General features: G+C 43.1%; 1 pseudogene; it reads left to right on the forward strand.

Moving 5' to 3' along the window:
- The first annotated feature begins 3,150 nt into the window (after positions 1-3,150).
- On the forward strand, positions 3,151-7,753 carry LOC124286616 (annotated as a pseudogene).
- The last annotated feature ends 10,541 nt before the right edge of the window (positions 7,754-18,294 follow it).

An 18,294-nucleotide genomic window follows, 5' to 3' on the forward strand; every position in this document is an offset into this window, starting at 1 on the left:
TATGATATTTAGAGAAGCAAAATATATTATGCATTTTCTGTCAACTACACTTCGTTTCGATCCATGAGTAGACACAATATATATGACTGAATTCTTTGAATAATGTGGACCAAAGTCATAATTATTGCTAACTGCCAGTTGTCTGTGGTCTGTGTTTGCCGCGATTAGGACCCCATCGCGGGGGATCGACTTATGCACGAAACAAACCATTTTGACACTGATTTTAAGTGTCAAGTTTGGGGGTCGTCTTATCCATGGGGTCGTCATATAGACGGTCATATACGGTAAGCTGCTGAGCCAGTACAAGAGGTCCGAACTGGTGTAGTCCCTGGACATCCGTGATAGACAGGTCTCGCAGGTAATGTGAAGAGAAAACTGTATCAAAACACCAGAAGCAACCTTCCATGATAGTGGTCAAGGAGCAGTTGCTATGGAGGGCCATCATCGAGGCTAGTGCACGAGTCTCATGAGGACTGGAAGCAGCTGGAGGAGGCAACCCTGCAAAGGTGTAGGCTCGCAGGATCGTGGCACGCATCCAGAAGGCCAAAGTGGTCCCGGGAAAACTCAGTTCTTGAAGCGGTCGACAAGGGTATGAAGAGGCGCTGCCGTAGCCGTCGATGATCCTTGGAGACAGCAAGGTAAATGTGTAGAGCCCTAACAGGGCAGAGTGTCAAATCTTCATTATCATCAGGCCCAAGAAAGGTGGACAACAGGGGAATGGTAAACATCCGGTCCAGTTGCCCTGGCAGTTGGTTTGTTTGCAATGAAGTCCCAGCAGAGACCCAGGAAAGCCTTGCCATGCTTCTTCCGCTTGAACATGTACCATATTTTAACGTCTTTTGGTATGACGCGGTCGGGGATCGAACCCGCGACCTTCCACCCTCCGGGCACCGGGCAGATGCTCTAACCACTACACCACGGAGGCGGTCTCGAGGTGGAAGTGGGAGATGCAATTCCCCTAACCTTGCAATAGTCTTCAAACTTCTTCCACTTGTTGTCGTACAAGGAACGGGTCGAAGTACGATGCACTGAAGTGATAGCTGTGGCTACTCAGCGAGAGTAGCCCTTAGCAATGAGAGACCTCTGAAGATGCGCTAAACGTGTAGATTGAGGGTCTAAAGTGACCCTTGGCGCAGTTCCGAGTGAGGGTGAAGAAGTAGGTCGTCCCGGTTGGAAAGCGGTACTGGGTTTGGCTCTGCCAGGCTTCTTAGGTTGACTAACCTTGTGGCGAACAGATCTATTTGAGGCCGTGATAACGGGTAGATCATCTGAAAGATCTGGGGCAGTAACTTCCACTCTGTCGGGGACGGTCGGTGAGATCAGGACAAGGCATCGTCGATCACATTTTTTAACCCGGGAATATGTCTGGCTCTGGCTACGATGTTGAGTGAGTCAATAAGATGGAAGAACCTGATTGCCCATTGTAGCAGATTCGCCGAGCCTGTCGAGCCTAGATGATTTATATACCAAACCACTGTCGAATTGTCTGATTGGATCAACAGACTGGTTGATTGAAGCTCTGTTGCCCAATGTGAGATGGCTTGAATTACCCGCCTTGAATTCCAGCTCGTTAATACGAAGTACCCAAACGTCGGATGAGCACAGCCCGGCCACTTGGTGGTCGAGAAAGTGAGCTCCCCAACCCATGAGGGATGCATCCACAAATACCGTATACCGGGAAATGTTCAAGGTACTAAAATTTCGAGGTTTGAGACCCCTAGAGCTTTCGAGGTGATTTAAATTTCGAGGTTTGGGGACCTAAAATATATAATTATTTTAGACAATTTCAATTTCGAGGTTAGAAGAAAGTGGCCAGAAACATCACTTACCGAACCAATACTCACTGAGCTATCGGCAAAACTCCTAGTAGCCAGTGATAACTGCGGTCTGGCTGTTATAGCTACCGGTATACCAGTCCATGGTAGCAATAATAGTAATGAAAACAAACGTTTGACCCTTTGTTGTGATAAATGATCCATGAAACACTCTGTCGGCAGAGTTCAAACATGACGCAATTTTTTCTCAGACGATATTGTTTTCTTAACAACTAAACCTGGCATAGCCGATGCAATCCGTTTGGCCAGAAAGTGACATTGAGTGTATTGACAGTTGGTTTGACTTCACATGTAAGACACTGATTGAATTACCTAATTTTTGTAGTGCATGTTATTCTGGACCAACGATTACAATTATAGTCTCGACACCGCATTTCTGTTGTTTGTTTATTCAGGCCGTTCAGGGTCACTGAACGTTAAGATTTGTTGTAGACAGGCATTACAGAGTGAATGCGCATGTCAGGAAGTCACTGGTTGCCAGCAGTTGAAATGCTAATCGATAGGAAATCTTACCCAAAGGTTTGAAGTTCGGAAAAATTCATGGATATAATATTTTCGAGGTTCCGTTTCTAACCTCGAAAACTTCGAAAATTAGATACCTCGAAAACTTCCCGGTATACGGTAGGTGATGAGTCGGTGCAAAGGGCATCATAAGGACTCCGGCGCTAACATTCTGTTCGTCGAGCCACCATTGAAGGACTGGACGAAGCGGTTCTGGAAGGCAAATTAGTTCCTTGGGGTTGTCGGCCTGAAGGTACGGGCGTAGATATCGCTGTATCGGCCGAAGTTGGAGCTGGCCTCTGTACGTTAAGGCTTGAGCTGACGTCAGAAGGCCCAGTAGCTCCTGCCACTGTCGTAATGTTCTCGCCTGAGACAGTGCTGGAGGAATGTATCACTGAATCTTTATCCACCTGTTGTGAGGGACGAACATCATCCCCAGATGAGTGTCGAACAGTGCTCCGATGAATTTGAGTGTCTGAGTTGGTACTTTCCGCTGTTCTGGGTGTATCGGAACGTGAAGACAAGCATCCTGAAGATCTAGGCTGATGAGGAAGTCTCCCTTCTTCAAGATGGTGCGTAAAAGGTTGATCGACACCATCCTGAAGTGAGGCGGTGGAAGCAGGAATAGGGCATTGAACAACTTCATGTTGAAGATGAGCTAGAGTTTGTTGGAATTTTTCTTTGGAACCAAGAAGATGAGGGAGTAGAATCCTGGAGTGACGGGTGATGGACCTAGGAGCTCTACCGCGAGTTTGTCTAATAGCGTACCTATTGTGGATTGCAGAGTCTGAAGCTGGTCAACAGGATATAAGCAATGAGCCAGATGCGACGTCAGAGGTTGACAGCCAATAACGGGTAGCTGATAGCCGTGAAGTAGCAGGTTGGTGACGTACAGATCTCTGAGGATGGTCCAATTCGTGCCGAAGATCTATAATCTCCCGCCTACCGGGGTGTTGTAAATCGGAACTACCGGGGCGGAGGGTCCCAGTCGTGCGATTGTCTCAAGCCGTCACTGGTTCCTGGCGCTGGTCCCTGGGCCAGAGTTGGTCCTGGGGCGACGGGAGGAACCACCACGGCCAGATCTGTTTCCTCTGCCACGGCCTTGAGTGGATGCGTCACGAAAAAGATTGCGTAAATCCGGATTGGTAGGGGTGAACTGTGCAATTCGACACTGTTGAAGCTGTAGAGATTTTTGTTAGGCCGTGGACATGAGAGATAGAAGGAATATATCTGGGAGCAGAGAATCCGTCCTTAATTTGTTTCAGGCTCTTGAAACCATCATTTAGTGTACTGGATAATTTCAGAATACAAGGTCGAGGTGGTAGGGTGATGGTAGACCAATCCCGGTTCCTGGAGTGATCCAGGTCATCTGCTGAAGTACTCAAGGGAAGTTGGAGCTTCTCAACAATCCAAAGGAGTACCTGAGGTGTCTCAGCTGCTGCAAAGCTACCCCCAGGGGTAGATAACTCAGAGTGAGCGGGAGATGCAGCCAGGAGCTACCGAAGGCGGATGGGCTGAAGTAGAAGGCTGTATTTGGTTCCAGGCTGAGGTTATGGCCCTGATCATCATATTTAGATCCGGAGTCGCTGTAGGAGTGGGATTGTTATCAGGTTCCCATGATCCTAGAGTGAGTCGAAGGATTCTCAGAGCGTGTAGACAGAACATCATAAGAGACTGTAGGCCTATTGGTGGTATCAGAGCAATGATCACCTGAACGTCGATCAGAGGAACTATATCGAGATCTCGACGTGGTAAGTACCGAAGTAGGTTGGTAACCCGGTGATCTGGATTCCCTAGTATGGCTAGGTGATCCGGTATGATATGAAATACTAGTCCGGGTCGCTGTAGTTCTAGATAGTGATCTGGTTCTGATTGGAGCTCTGGTTCGACCATCTGAATAGGATCGGCCATAAGATGTGGATCTGTACTGTGATCCCGATTGGTCAATGGCTCTGTAAGGTGATCTAGATCGTATAGGTGACCTGGGTTGGTAAGATGATCTGGATTTGTAAAGTGATCTGGATCGGTTCAATGCACTAACTGGAAACTGTGACCGTTATCTGGATCTATAAGGTGATCTGGATCGAACAGGTGATCTGGTTTGCAGTTGCGATCTGGCTTGATTTGGTGATCTGGATCGGTTAGGTGATCTACTTTGATCGGTTCGGTGATCTGGATTGGTCTGGCGATCTACTTCGATGTTGTGATCTGGATCGGTGAGGTGACCTAGTTCGGTCCGGTGATCTGATTCGAAGTTGTGATCTGGATCCATTCGGTGATCTGGATCGGTCCGATGATCTACTTCGATGTTGTGATCTGGATCGGTTCACTGATCTGGATCAGTTCACTGATCTGGATCAGCTAGGTGATCTGGATCGGTCCGGTGATATGATTCGAAGTTGTGATCTGGACCCGTTTGGTGATCTGGATCGGTTAGGTGATCTGGATTGATCAGGTGATGTGGATCGTAGTTGTGCTCTGGATCGTGACTGTGATCTGGATCGATCCGGTGATCTTGATCGGCACGGTGATCTAGATCGGGTTTGTGATGGCGATCTGGATTGTAAAGGTGATCTAGATCGTTGTGGTGATCTAGAATGATGTGGTGATCTGGATCAGCGATTAGGTGACGAAACCTGAGGTGTTGATTCATGATGAACGTCCCCAGGCGAAGCTGTTGTAGCCAGCTTCTTCCAGTTCCATGAACTGTGGTGGAACAGTTGGCTGGTTGAACACAGTTGGCCAGGCTCCAAACAAACTGAGACAGTCGAGGGGATATGTACCGATGATCAAGATGATGATAGTGTCGATCTAAGGTCCCCTGGTAGTGTAGATGGGACAGGCAACGAAGAACTATTGATCACAACCACCTGCGAGTGATCTGACGCTATGGAAGGAGGTGATTGATGCGTACGTAATAGGTGCCGAACGTCCTCAGATTAGTAAGAATCTGATGAAGCGTCCATAAAATCCTCTTGAACCACAGACATCGCTCTCTTGCGTGAAGGTACGATTTTCTGTTGTTGTAACTTGATACGCTTGGCGGGAGTGGGATCAGATTCTGTTGATTTCCTGTCCCTATCAGCGATTCCCTGGGAGCAAACACTAAGGTAGGCCTTAAAATCCTCATCTTTTAGTGAATTACACTTGCCACATCGTTTGTTCCAGTTACGTTGTCCAATACACTGCAAGACGAGTTAGGGTCGAGGGACGAATAATTCGTTTTGCATTGAGCACAAACATTCCTTTTCCTTGACTGACTATCTGTTTTCCCCATGATGTTAGGGTGAAATAATGTCCCTAATATACAACACTTCCACACAGTCGTGCGACAAGAAAGAGAATGATCATTCATGGTAGTCACGGCAATTAGTGGAGCATGCCGCAAGCTTTATTAGGAACTAGGAAGATAATTAAGGAGAGCAGTATGGAGTGCATGGGCGAATGGACAAGGAGGCCTATGGAAAAAAGTTTACAGTCGTTCCACTAAATGTCGAAGCAAGAGATAGAGGTGCAAGTTGTGAGATAGGATAAGTTTAAAAAAATATATAAAAAATTCATTTCAGTAAAACTCACTTTTGATGATGTTAATTCTCTGAAGGCTTGTGTTCAATGTATATTTGTACTTGTCAACGACACACATTGTAAATGATCCACATATGAACTGGAACATTTTCAACAATGATAAACATTTGTTGAATAATAACACCTGAATGCCATATTTCCTGAAAACGGTTTCTGAATCTAAGGATTGTGTTGTCTTCCTTCTTTACGGTCCGCCAAACGTTATCAGTGGGAGTTATCTCAGCAGAAAAATGGGGAAACTTTTTCCAAAATGGGGAAATTTTTTCCATCTTAAGTTCCTAAGTAATGAAGGGCTTGAGTCATGAAGGCCTTGAAGGTCCCGCAATACATCTCTGAGATTTAACAATGTGAAGGCGTTACATGATGCCCACTGATCTGTTTGATTGGCATTATTTCGAAGTTGATGGATAATAGAAAAGTATAATACTTTATGGATAACAACTTCTTTATTTCTTATGATGCGACGTTTCGGTATAGCTTCTTATACCGATGTCAAGCAAGAGTGATCACACTATGGAATATCACGAACAGGGATTATCTGAGTCATGACACACTATGGTATATCACAAGCAAGGATTATCTGAGTCATGACACACTATGGAATATCATGAGCAGGGATTATCTGAGTCATGACACACTATGGAATATCACGAGCAAGGATTATCTGAGTCATGACACACTATGGAATATCACGAGCTGGGATTATCAGAGTCATGACACACTATGGAATATCACGAACAGTTATCTGAGTCATGACACACTATGGAATATCACGAGCAGGGATTATCTGAGTCATGACACACTATGGAATATCACGAGCAGGGATTATCTGAGTCATGACACACTATGGAATATCACGAGCAGGGATTATCTGAGTCATGACACACTATGGAATATCACGAGCAGGGATTATCTGAGTCATGACACACTATGGAATATCACGAGCAGGGATTATCTGAGTCATGAAACACTATGGTATATCACAAGCAAGGATTATCTGAGTCATGACACACTATGGAATATCACGAGCAGGGATTACCAGAGTCATGACAAACTATGGAATATCTGATTATCTGAGTGACACACTATGGAATATCACGAGCAAGGATTATCTGAGTCATGACACACTATGGAATATCACGAGCAAGGATTATCTGAGTCATGACACACTATGGAATATCACGAGCAGGGATTATCTGAGTCATGACACACTATGGAATATCACGAGCAGGGATTATCTGAGTCATGACACACTATGGAATATCACGAGCAGGGATTATCTGAGTCATGACACACTATGGAATATCACAAGCAGGGATTATCTGAGTCATGACTATGGTATATCACAAGCAGGGATTATCTGAGTCATGACAAACTATGGAATATCACAAGCAAGGATTATCTGAGTCATGACACACTATGGAATATCACGAGCAGGGATTATCAGAGTCATGACAAACTATGGAATATCACGAGCAGGGATTATCTGAGTCATGACAAACTATGGAATATCACGAGCAGGGATTATCTGAGTCATGACACACTATGGAATATCTGAGTCGATGGCAGGGATTATCTGAGTCATGACACACTATGGAATATCACGAGCAGGGATTATCTGAGTCATGAAACACTATGGAATATCACGAGCAGGGATTACCTGAGTCATGACACACTATGCCATATCACAAGCAAGGATTATCTGAGTTATGACACACTATGGAATATCACAAGCAGGGATTATCTGAGTCATGACACACTATGGAATATCACGAGCAAGGATTATCTGAGTCATGACACACTATGGAATATCACGAGCAAGGATTATCTGAGTCATGACACACTATGGAATATCACGAGCAGGGATTATCAGAGTCATGACAAACTATGGAATATCACGAGCAGGGATTATCTGAGTCATGACACACTATGGAATATCACGAGCAGGTATTATCTGAGTCATGACACACTATGGAATATCACGAGCAGGGATTATCAGAGTCATGAAACACTATGGAATATCACGAGCAGGGATTATTCCAAAACAGAAACGAGGAATGCTGCACTTCCTTCTTCTCCACATAGTATCGTGCTGCAGGTAGCTGCTGCTCAGTCTGCTTCACACATTTTGATTCCTAATTCACACATTTTGAAACAAAATACTGCTCGATATTATGGGGTTGACACTAATATCGGCAGACTGAATCGTGTGAGAGGTAGCAAATCAATCAGTACATATTCATTACAACAACCGAACATGTTGAACAATGTATGGAAATCCAGGGCTCAAAAATCCCACACGTCCGCTCGTATTGACGAGTAAAAATTTTTCGGGCAAGTGAAAAACATAATTTGCTCGTCCTAGAGGACGAGTACATTTTCTGACCCAAAAGTAACATATTTCTTTTTCCTTGAAGTTCAGCTATCTTAAATGGTGAATGAATTCAATTTTGTCAAAGATTTTGTACAGAAGGCAATTTAAGTAATGTTTATTGTAGTTTCATTCCAAGCAAACATTTTGAAATAAATTAAATTTATATTCATTGTGAGGCATGATCTATAGAGAAAGTACAATTTTAGAAGGACAAGTGGAAAGTTCATATTACTTGCCCAACAGGGCGAGTGCAGATTTTTGATTTTTTCAAGCCCTGAAATCAGCACGTCATTAAGACGTGCTGACCCCTGTGAGTCAAGCTTAAACCAATAAAATCTCATAATCAAGCTATCTTCCATGAAATAGGTTGGATTATTGATAGATTCCAAGTTAGTGCAATCCCTTCAATGTAAATTAGTGTTGGGAATTGATTAAATTTTATACAAGCCTGTAGAGGTTATGAATTCTTTGAAGAAAGTTATAAGCATTAAAATGTCCATTTTAAAACCTACGACAGTTGTAACTATATTTTAATAAAAATATTTACAAAACAAAAAACACGTTTTTTTCTTGTGAGACCACCCCTACAGGGCCCTTCAGGGCCCCCTACAGGCAAGAGCAGGTAGCTCTAGCCGTCAACCTCGCACCTCACTTTTCATGCTGAACGGATCAGACAGAATGAGGTGAGGTGGGCGGCCATACCCAAAGGAGGACTTTCTTTAAAAAATTCATAACCTCTACAGGTTTGTATAATTCTTTTTCAGAAGAAGTCCTCCTTGGGGTACATATAAGCATAAGACAGACTCTCAAAGACAATTAAGTTGGGAGTGGTATTCTGTCTGACAAAGTGATCCAATCAAAGAAACAATCTACAACCGCACGGAAATAGAAAATTACACTTACCTAGTCACCTGACCGCTGATGTCAATCAAGGCGGGGTGTGTGGCTAGGGCGAGGACCCAGACTGTCAAAGCCTATATGCCGATTGGCTTATCGATGTGACACCCATAGTAACAAACCCCAACCCAAGGGTTGGAAGTGTGTAAATACGGGGGGACTCGCAAAAACAGACTACTGTCCATAGCACACAGCTAGCCAAGCGTGGGAAAATGGAGAGTAAAAGTAAGGCACCGATATACCAAAGTAGAGTGGGAATAAAAACTAACGCCAGATACCATCACCGATAAAAAGGGGGAAGGAATAAAACCCAACACCAAGTGTAAAACAGAGTACATCATCTAGAGAGCTCAATCGGCTTGAGAGGTGCTACTCTGTCCACTGCGGAGAACCGTCTGGCCAAACTGAGCATGCTCACGCGAGTGTTTGTCCAACTTGTAATGGCGGATGAACGTACTTGGTCGGCTCCATATAGCCGCGGAGCAGATCTCCTCAATGGGCAGAGCAGCAGCATACGCCTTAGAGATGGCTACTGCTCAAACCGAATGAGCCTTAAACCCCTCGGCCTTTATGTATGTAAGCCATACAAATTGCTGACACAATCCATCTCGATAAGGTTTGTGTAGTAGCCCGGATGACCAGCCTTGCCACCACCGTAGCAGCAGAACAGATGTTTCTCCTTACGGAGAGACACCGTTCTCTTTATATACGCTTTAAGTGTCTTGCGTATGTCCAACACGTGAACTCGCCGTTTCGTGTTACTAGACGAAGCAGGAAGCGTAAAGGCGGGAAGATCGATAGGCTGTTACATGAAACATGCTAGCGATCTTAGGGCGGTAGGAGTCTTATGAAAAATGGTAAGTTCCGGATCCGATGACATAACATGTATGTCACCGACCCGTCTACCAGATGTGACCGCCACCAAAAATGCCGTTTTCCAACTTAATAGCTGGAGCGACAAATCAGACAGATCATAAAAGAGGGGACTGGACATCCAATCTAAAACAATGGCCAAATCCCATGGGGGGACTCGGCCGTCGGCCGGCCGGACACACTCTCTCCACGCCTGCTAAGAAACGCTGTACCAGGTGGTGTTGCCCTAAGAGAGCACCCTCGGCAGGAATGTGGAAGGCTGAGATAGCCGTGGAGTAGCCTCGGATAGTAGACGCTAACCGAGACTGTTTAAACTCCAACACCTCAACTACTGTCGAAGAAGAGGGATCCAGGATCCCTCTGTTTCCACACCAGCACTCATAACAGGCCCATCTATCCTCGTACTGCACGTTAGTCGAATCCCTCCACGAAGCCAGAATTGTGTCTGCAACTGGTGCAGGAATTCTGCTCGCTTGGAGGCGATTCCGGACAGAGGCCAAGCCAACCAGTGGATCCTGGCATCCGGGTGTGGCTGGACGTTCTGGCATAGACGGTCCGGCCGCATTGGTAATAGTACAGGTGGCTGCACGAGCGACCTGAGTATTACCGGAAACCAGCGCTGAGATAACCACAGAGGTGCAAGAAGCACAAGTAGTCGTGCTGGCTAGGTGGCTAGCTGCGATAGGACCCTGGAGATCAGTGGTATCGGTGGGAAAGCCCACAGAACCCTGTCCGTCCAGTCGAGCTGGAAGGCATCAGAAGCGATCGCTCTCGGATCCGGAATCCGTGAGCAAAACACCAGAGTCTGGTTCGTCACCCCAGAGGCAAACAGATCCACCTGGAATGACCCGAACAACTGGGAGATAATCCCGATTATCTCCTGGTCGAATAACCACTTGTGAGGGGCTAGAATACGAAGTGAGAACGCATCTGCACGAACATTTTCCACCCCTGGGAGATAAACAGGCATAACCTGTATGCTGAACTGATCGCACCACAGTAGAAACTGCCACGCCTCGTGAAGGAGTGACGGAGACACCGTTTCACCCTGCTTCAGGATGTAGGACATCGCCGTTTGGGTGTCCATTTCTAGACGAACCACCCGGTTCCGAACCTGCTCCACGAAGCGTTCCAATAACAACAGGACTGCTCTCAATTCTAGCACATTGATGTGCAGGGTCGCCTCGTTCTCGGACCAAAGGCCTGAAGCTGTGAGGTCTCCCAGGACACCCCCCCACCCTGTGAGGGAGGCGTCCCTCTGAATTGTGAGCGCCGGCACCGGGGTCTCCAGCGGTATACCCCTGGATAGATTCCCGGTATCGGTCCACCACTGCAAGTGAGGAATAAGCCACTCTCCGGAGTTACTAGAATCGTCTTGTAGCTCTCTGAGTGAGACCACAGCTGCGCTAAAGCTTGCTGAATCGGTCGCACCCTCAGACGTGCATGCCAAACTATGTCCAGTGTTGCTGCCTAGCAACTGAAGCTATGTTCGAGCTGAGGCCCTGGGGGACTGAAGGAATTGTAAAACAATCCTCTGAACTTTGGCAATGCAGTCCCGAGACAGAGATACTAATCCATCCTGTGCCTCGTGTTAGCCCATATGCCCCCCCCCCCCCCAGCAGATTGGTGTAAAACAACAAGTTGGCAGCAGACATATGTACGCATAAAAAATTACACAAGCAATAGCAAAGAGAAAACGGATGGGCAATAAAAATTTGCCAAAAGCTAAAGCAATTTAACCAGCTTAACATGAATAAGTGGAGCAAATGCAAGCTGCCTGTGTTTACATATACAGCGTAATATACAGGAAATACAAACGTACATGCTAAATTACCAACTCAGACTTATCTTAAATTCACTGAAAGCAATATTAATTGGGCAAGCCTAGCATATGGTTAACATATATACAGCCGTCCTAGTTTTGTAAACGCCAAGTGCCACACAACAAGGAATGAAAGTAAGACACTCAATAAGCCATCTTGCCTGCCACATGGCTGGTAATGGGAACCCAACTGGCAAAGTTACAACAATTTATGAATGAAAAATTCAACCTATAAATTCCATATAGCGCCCATGTGAAAGAAATGGAACCATACATACAGCAGATGACTCTTTACCACTCATTTCTGTGGGTAGAAGTTTCTATACTTCGATCAACACACACACGTCTTTCGCAATGAACAACAGCATGAAAAGTGAGGTGCGAGGTTGAAGGCTAGAGTTACCTGCTCTTACCTGTAGGGGGCCCTGAGGGGCCCTGTAGGGGTGGTCTCACAAGACAAAAATGTGCTTTTTGTTTTGTAAATATTTTTATTAAAACCATTGAAAATAATTGGTTAGCGTCATTTATCAAATTTTCCTGGTTATGTTAATGCACAAAAAGTAAAGAAAAAAGATGTAGTTCTTTCTGGGTTTTTTTTTCAAATTGCACAAAATGCATTTGCAAATTTCACATCTTTAAAGGAAAACTAGTATGTTAGGAACATAAATTTCCTTTAAGTCTTTGAGATAAATTCAATCATGACTAGGAACGAGCTTGTAGTCCTTATTGAAATGTAACAGACAAAACCAACCTTGTGAAAAGTATTGTGAATGTAAACATGTGTTCCAAAATTGTCTGTGTTCGATTATGAGAAAACATGATCGATTGCTTGATCATTTAGTCACAGCAACCAATCTTCGATTATTTCAATTAATCTGACCACCACTATTATATATGTAAATGAACACTGTTATGCATTCTCCACAAGTGCTGGTGGTGTTCTGAATATTGGCAATGGGGTTTGCTAGTGTTCATACCATTACTTACAAAGTCACAAAGAACAAAGATTCCAACATACGTGTACACAACACATACACATCATCACAGTTTGATCAACTTTGTGTAAACAAGCCACACTTGATGCAGAACTTGATGTTAAATCAAGCAATCAAATACACTGTCATTGTGAGCTTTGTCATATTCGTCATTGGTTATATGTGTCGTGAAGCTGACATGACAATATACTGTGTGTGCCAGCTCCTGAAGATCGACAGACAGACAGACGGGTAGGCAGTGGGTGCACTCACAGTTTTGTTGCAGCATGTGCCAGGTCTCCTGCAGTAGCTTGGTCCTTTGTCTTGGGGGAACATTATACAGACAAGAGCCGAAACAGCTGAGAAGAGTCATAGCAACTTCTTGGGACACATGCCCTGAAACAGGAGAGTGAATCATCTGTCAACAATACTGATTCATGCCATACTTCAGTAAAGGCAAAACCAGAGGGCACTTGTGGCAGTAACGTCTTCTTCCCTGGCATCACGACGGGTTAACTACCAGTTGAGAGTGGATACCCTTCATCTTTTGTCATTCTTGCATTTGTTGATACTACATCTAACAAAAAATATTCAGTTTTTGTCTTGTGTTTTCAGTCTTTACATGAAATCAATACTGGTTTGACTACAATCTGATGGAAAGAAAATTACGTGAATCTATAGGGATCAAGTGATAATGCTCTCTGACCTGTTTGAAGCATGTCATCATATACCAACTGCATAGATGCATGCTCATGATGTCAATCACTAGATTATTGGGTCCAGACCACATTATTTACACCCCCTGGCCACATAACAGGAATATTGCTGAGTTCAGCATGAAACAAACAAAGGATAGCATGTATCGAATACCATAAACCAAGAAATTATTGCAGGAGTTTAATAAACAACAACAGGAAATTCATTCATCAAACAGTAAAAGGGTCGCCCAGCTGACCGGTGACTCAGTGTTGGTAGCTACCTGTATTTAAAAGGAGGACTGGCCATACCTTCTGCAACCATTCATACAACCTCTCAACCTACACAAATATATTCTTCTTTGTTATAATTCAGTAAGCACAGATGAATCTCATACCTGTATTTTCCACCAGATGGCGAAAATTTTGGACCTGACTTTCATGTAACCCTGGCAGCATTTTGATGCTTTTTCTGACATGTTCTGCTGCCGTTGCAACATCTTCCTCACCATGGTTACACTGAGGAAAAGATGAATGTTCCGTTGCCCTGACTGTAATATGTCTGTAACAAAACATTCTGTTTCACTCTAAAACCAGATCTATCTTTTTCCTTTCTTTTTGTAGATTAACTTTGGACAGTAATTACTGATTAATATGGGCAGCCACTTGGTTAAAGAGACCATTTCTGGTGTCTCCCACCATAATATTGCTGGTATATTGTTAAAAGCGGTGTGGAAACAAACTCACTTGTCACTCGTTGAAAGAGACATCTCTTGAAATAAAGATCATCAGTATGCAATGTTTGAGAAAGAAAAGAGAAAGAACAATGTGTACTAAGAGCATTAATGCACACAAAAAGGCATCAAACATGAAAATAAGGAATGCCAGATGGCACTGTAATTTGTATAACATTTTTATCTTAATCTGCTTGTATATGATAAATGCATGCAATGAGCAAAAAGATACCAAGGTGCAAAATGTTTTTTGGCCCACACAAGTTACAACTATATAGTGAGCATTTAGTCATCATCAGTAGGAAAGTATTGCTGAAGGGGCCATTGTCAGCAACATACTCTAAACAAAGTCACAATACACAAATGTACCATAAACAGTACCCTTAATGGGAGACGGGTCCATAATTCGCAACCCAAAATCGAAACCGCATGTAGTTGTTCCCGTTCAACTGATTGCGACTGGTAATTTGTACATCGCGAAATATTCCTTATTGTGTATGCTTGTTTGTTATATAACGCAATCATATGCATCTTATACAACAGTACAACAGTTCCGGTCAAGAAACAGTACATTATGCTGAATGGACGTGTCCAAGGGTAACTAGAGTTTGGCTAGGGTACCTTGGGTACATATCTGTTGTACCAGTAATGGCAACAACCCCTTCAACAAAAGTATTTATATATTAGGGCTGGGATGATTCACCGATGTATCGATGCATCGCGATACATTTAAGTTTGTTACAGCTATTGTATCGTTGACTCGTGTATCGATACAAAACAATACACAACATTTTTTCAAAACAGTATTATCTTAAACATGTTACAGTACATATTTAGAGAAAAATATGCAAGTATGTTTGAGTTACTTGTTTGTTTATTACAATAATGTTATTGTCAAACACAAATACCTTGAAATAAATCATTTTAAATCTTGATACCGTGTCATTCTTTCAAGGCGTATGTATCATGATACGTATCGTATCGCAGGTAAAATATCGCGATATATCGTATCGTGACATAGTCGTATCTTCCCAGCCCTGTAATATATCAGCTTGTGATGAATGAGATCACTCCTGGAATAGGCAGAACACGATATATATATATGGTGGATGGGGGTGGGTGGGGATGTGTATTAGTCTTTTGGTTTTTTTAAGGACTTGGTAATAACAGAGTTGCAAATGATGTTAATGTCAAATTTCATCTCCGTCCATTAGTTATCTGTGCCGACTAAGCGCATGTGTACCTGACATAATTGAATTGTGCCGGAGCATTGAGAGACTTTGCATGTCGTCTTGAGAAGCAAACCATTGACGTATAAGAACGTACAAGCTTCGGCGATTGTTTGGCGATAACAGTGTGCATGTGCCGCATGAAAGCAGCCATGTTTACTGTCACTCGGAGTATATCGGTTAAGTCCGTAACATTCCGAAAGGAGCCGAAATGACAAATGTTGACACCCAATTTTGTTATACCTCAAGAAGACAAAACCATCAATATCCCCCGCAATGGTAAAATGCCATTTATGAATATACACATCCAAATCCATTTGATAGAATGATGCATTAGGTTCTTGAATACCCACAAAATGGAAGGAGAGTATTGAAAGGTCTAAGGAGCACTATCACTATTTTCAGTAAAAGTAAAACCTGTTGATATGGAAATGCAAAAATCATTTTATTCAGACATCCCAAACTATCAACAACAACAACAAAAATCCGAGGAAGAAACATTGAATGGTTTTTCAGTTCTGCACCGGAAAAGAGCGCTAACACCAATTCCAGTCGAAGTCAAACGTTTTACCATGGAAACGCAAAAAAATATTATATTCAATAAATCCAATACTACCAAAAGGCACCAGTTCACAATCATACCTATCTATGTGCCAGGTTTGGTGAAGAAATAATAAATGTTTTTAAAGTTCTGCTCCGGAAAAGACGAATTTGCACGGAAGCACGTGCGGAGGGACCCCCAGCAAAACGCATTGCAAGGGATTCTATCAGAAACAACAAAATAATGAAAGGTAGTGTGTTCCTCTGTATTGTGTCGAGCTCCCACTGTGCACTGTAGGTGAGGTAAATAATGAAATGAGGAAATGAATGCACACATCTGATCACCACCGCATATAGACCTAATTTGACATGGCCAGTGAACTGGACAATCCACTGCATATATATGCATGTAAATGTTACCAACACAAATTCCTCTATATCGCATGAGGCGTGATATCGGACGAACGTGCTGTCACCTTTTATTACGGGCAATTTTCTGGGCATTGGGCATAAATTTTATCGAGTGTAGATAATGTCCAGGTTGTGGGTGCTTTGAAGCGCCTTCCGATACACACTAGACGCGATAATCGGTAACGCACCACAGATGAGTGCTAGGTATATATTCTACTTCAGATGGGGATATATAACTAACCACATACTTACAATTGCGAATAAGAAAATAAAACGACACATTAGCATTATTGTATCGACATGATCAGTAGCCTTGTCCCAAGACTGTACTGAATGCTGAGCCCATGGATGGATAGTAAATCTATCCTCCAAAGAGGCAAGTCTAGACAAGAGACAGTATACAAAAAGGACGCCATCTGTTATTTATAATATTTTAGAAATTATCATTTAAACTATTAATTTTTACCTTAGAGACTTGTGTTCATCGTCTAAAGCAATAGTCTGTATTCGAATTACGTTCGGAATTGTATGTCAAACACAAGTTTTCATATTTCTTTCCGTCAGTATTCTCAGGTGCTGCTTAGAGATTTTCGTAAGTCTAGCGCAGAATCCTTTGCTTGCCTAAAGAACCGAGACAAACACACTGAATAATGCGGAATGTTGTGTAAAACAAATGTTAACTCCTGTATCAGATCAGATATATCTAGGACATTGTATACTCTGTTTGGGTACTGTTTCTACCCGACACACAAAGCTTATATATTGATGACAGCAGCCCAAAATATCATTCCTTCAACTCACTCGTCTGGAGGACTCGGGGTAGGTAAGTGTTAATTCCCTATCTAGATAATCACGATATGTATACAATGTAGCTGAACCCTGGTAGTGCCATTGTTATGATAGTCTGCTGAAATTCTTGATGGTTAAACTGAAGATGGGGCAAATTAGCTGTTTCCAGCAATTTTCACGTGCATACATGTAGTCATTGCTTGATACATTACATTAAGTGAAATATAACGAAGTCATTTTTATCGCTCTGTAGGTCTACTTGCATGGGTTGTAGTTAGCTGGGCCGAAGGACAAAAGGGCCGAATAGAAAGTCAAATGGGCAGAGGCCAAAAGTCAAATGGGCCGAAATCAAAAGTAAAAGCCCCCAAAAAAGGGCCGAATAATATATATTTAATAAATTACATAATAAAATAGTGTTTAGTATGTTGTTGTTATTTTAAATGGAAATTGAACATGTGACTCAACTGTTTTCGTTGTTAAGTGTCTTAACTCTGTGTCATGGCTAATCTGTATAGTATTCAGTGTTCCAAGACTGTAAGAAGGAGGCAAAACGCCTTAGAGTTTGATCAATGTCAGGCATGGACATACACGGGATGTGTCACAGGGATGACTCGTGAAGACTACTTTGATTTATGTAAGGCAACTGATGCCGAGACCAAGTCCACAGAAGACAGAGTGCCAGGCAAACATCTAACTGATTCTTAATTAGATCAATTAACCTTGTTGTTATAGGTGAAGAAGGCTGCAACACAAGACCTGTTTAAGTCTGCCAGGTCCATAGCTGAGGATGTTATTGATATTGTTATGATATTATGTTTTAATGCTATATATGTCAATAAAAAATAAGGAAGAACGTCATGCGTGTATAAATATCTTCAGAAAAAGTGGCTGTTTGTGATATCAAATGTCAACATCACTATTATGATCTGCAAACGACGTCATATGACTAAGTACGCGCCTGAAGAATACAGAGATGTGTCTGACCATTCATACGAAGGTTCCGATTGAACTAATATTTTTTTTGGTGCAAGGGAG

The sequence above is a fragment of the Haliotis rubra genome, unplaced genomic scaffold, assembly GCF_003918875.1.
Source record: "Haliotis rubra isolate DU_JTF1 unplaced genomic scaffold, ASM391887v1 Scf388, whole genome shotgun sequence".
NCBI classification, from domain to species: domain Eukaryota; kingdom Metazoa; phylum Mollusca; class Gastropoda; order Lepetellida; family Haliotidae; genus Haliotis; species Haliotis rubra.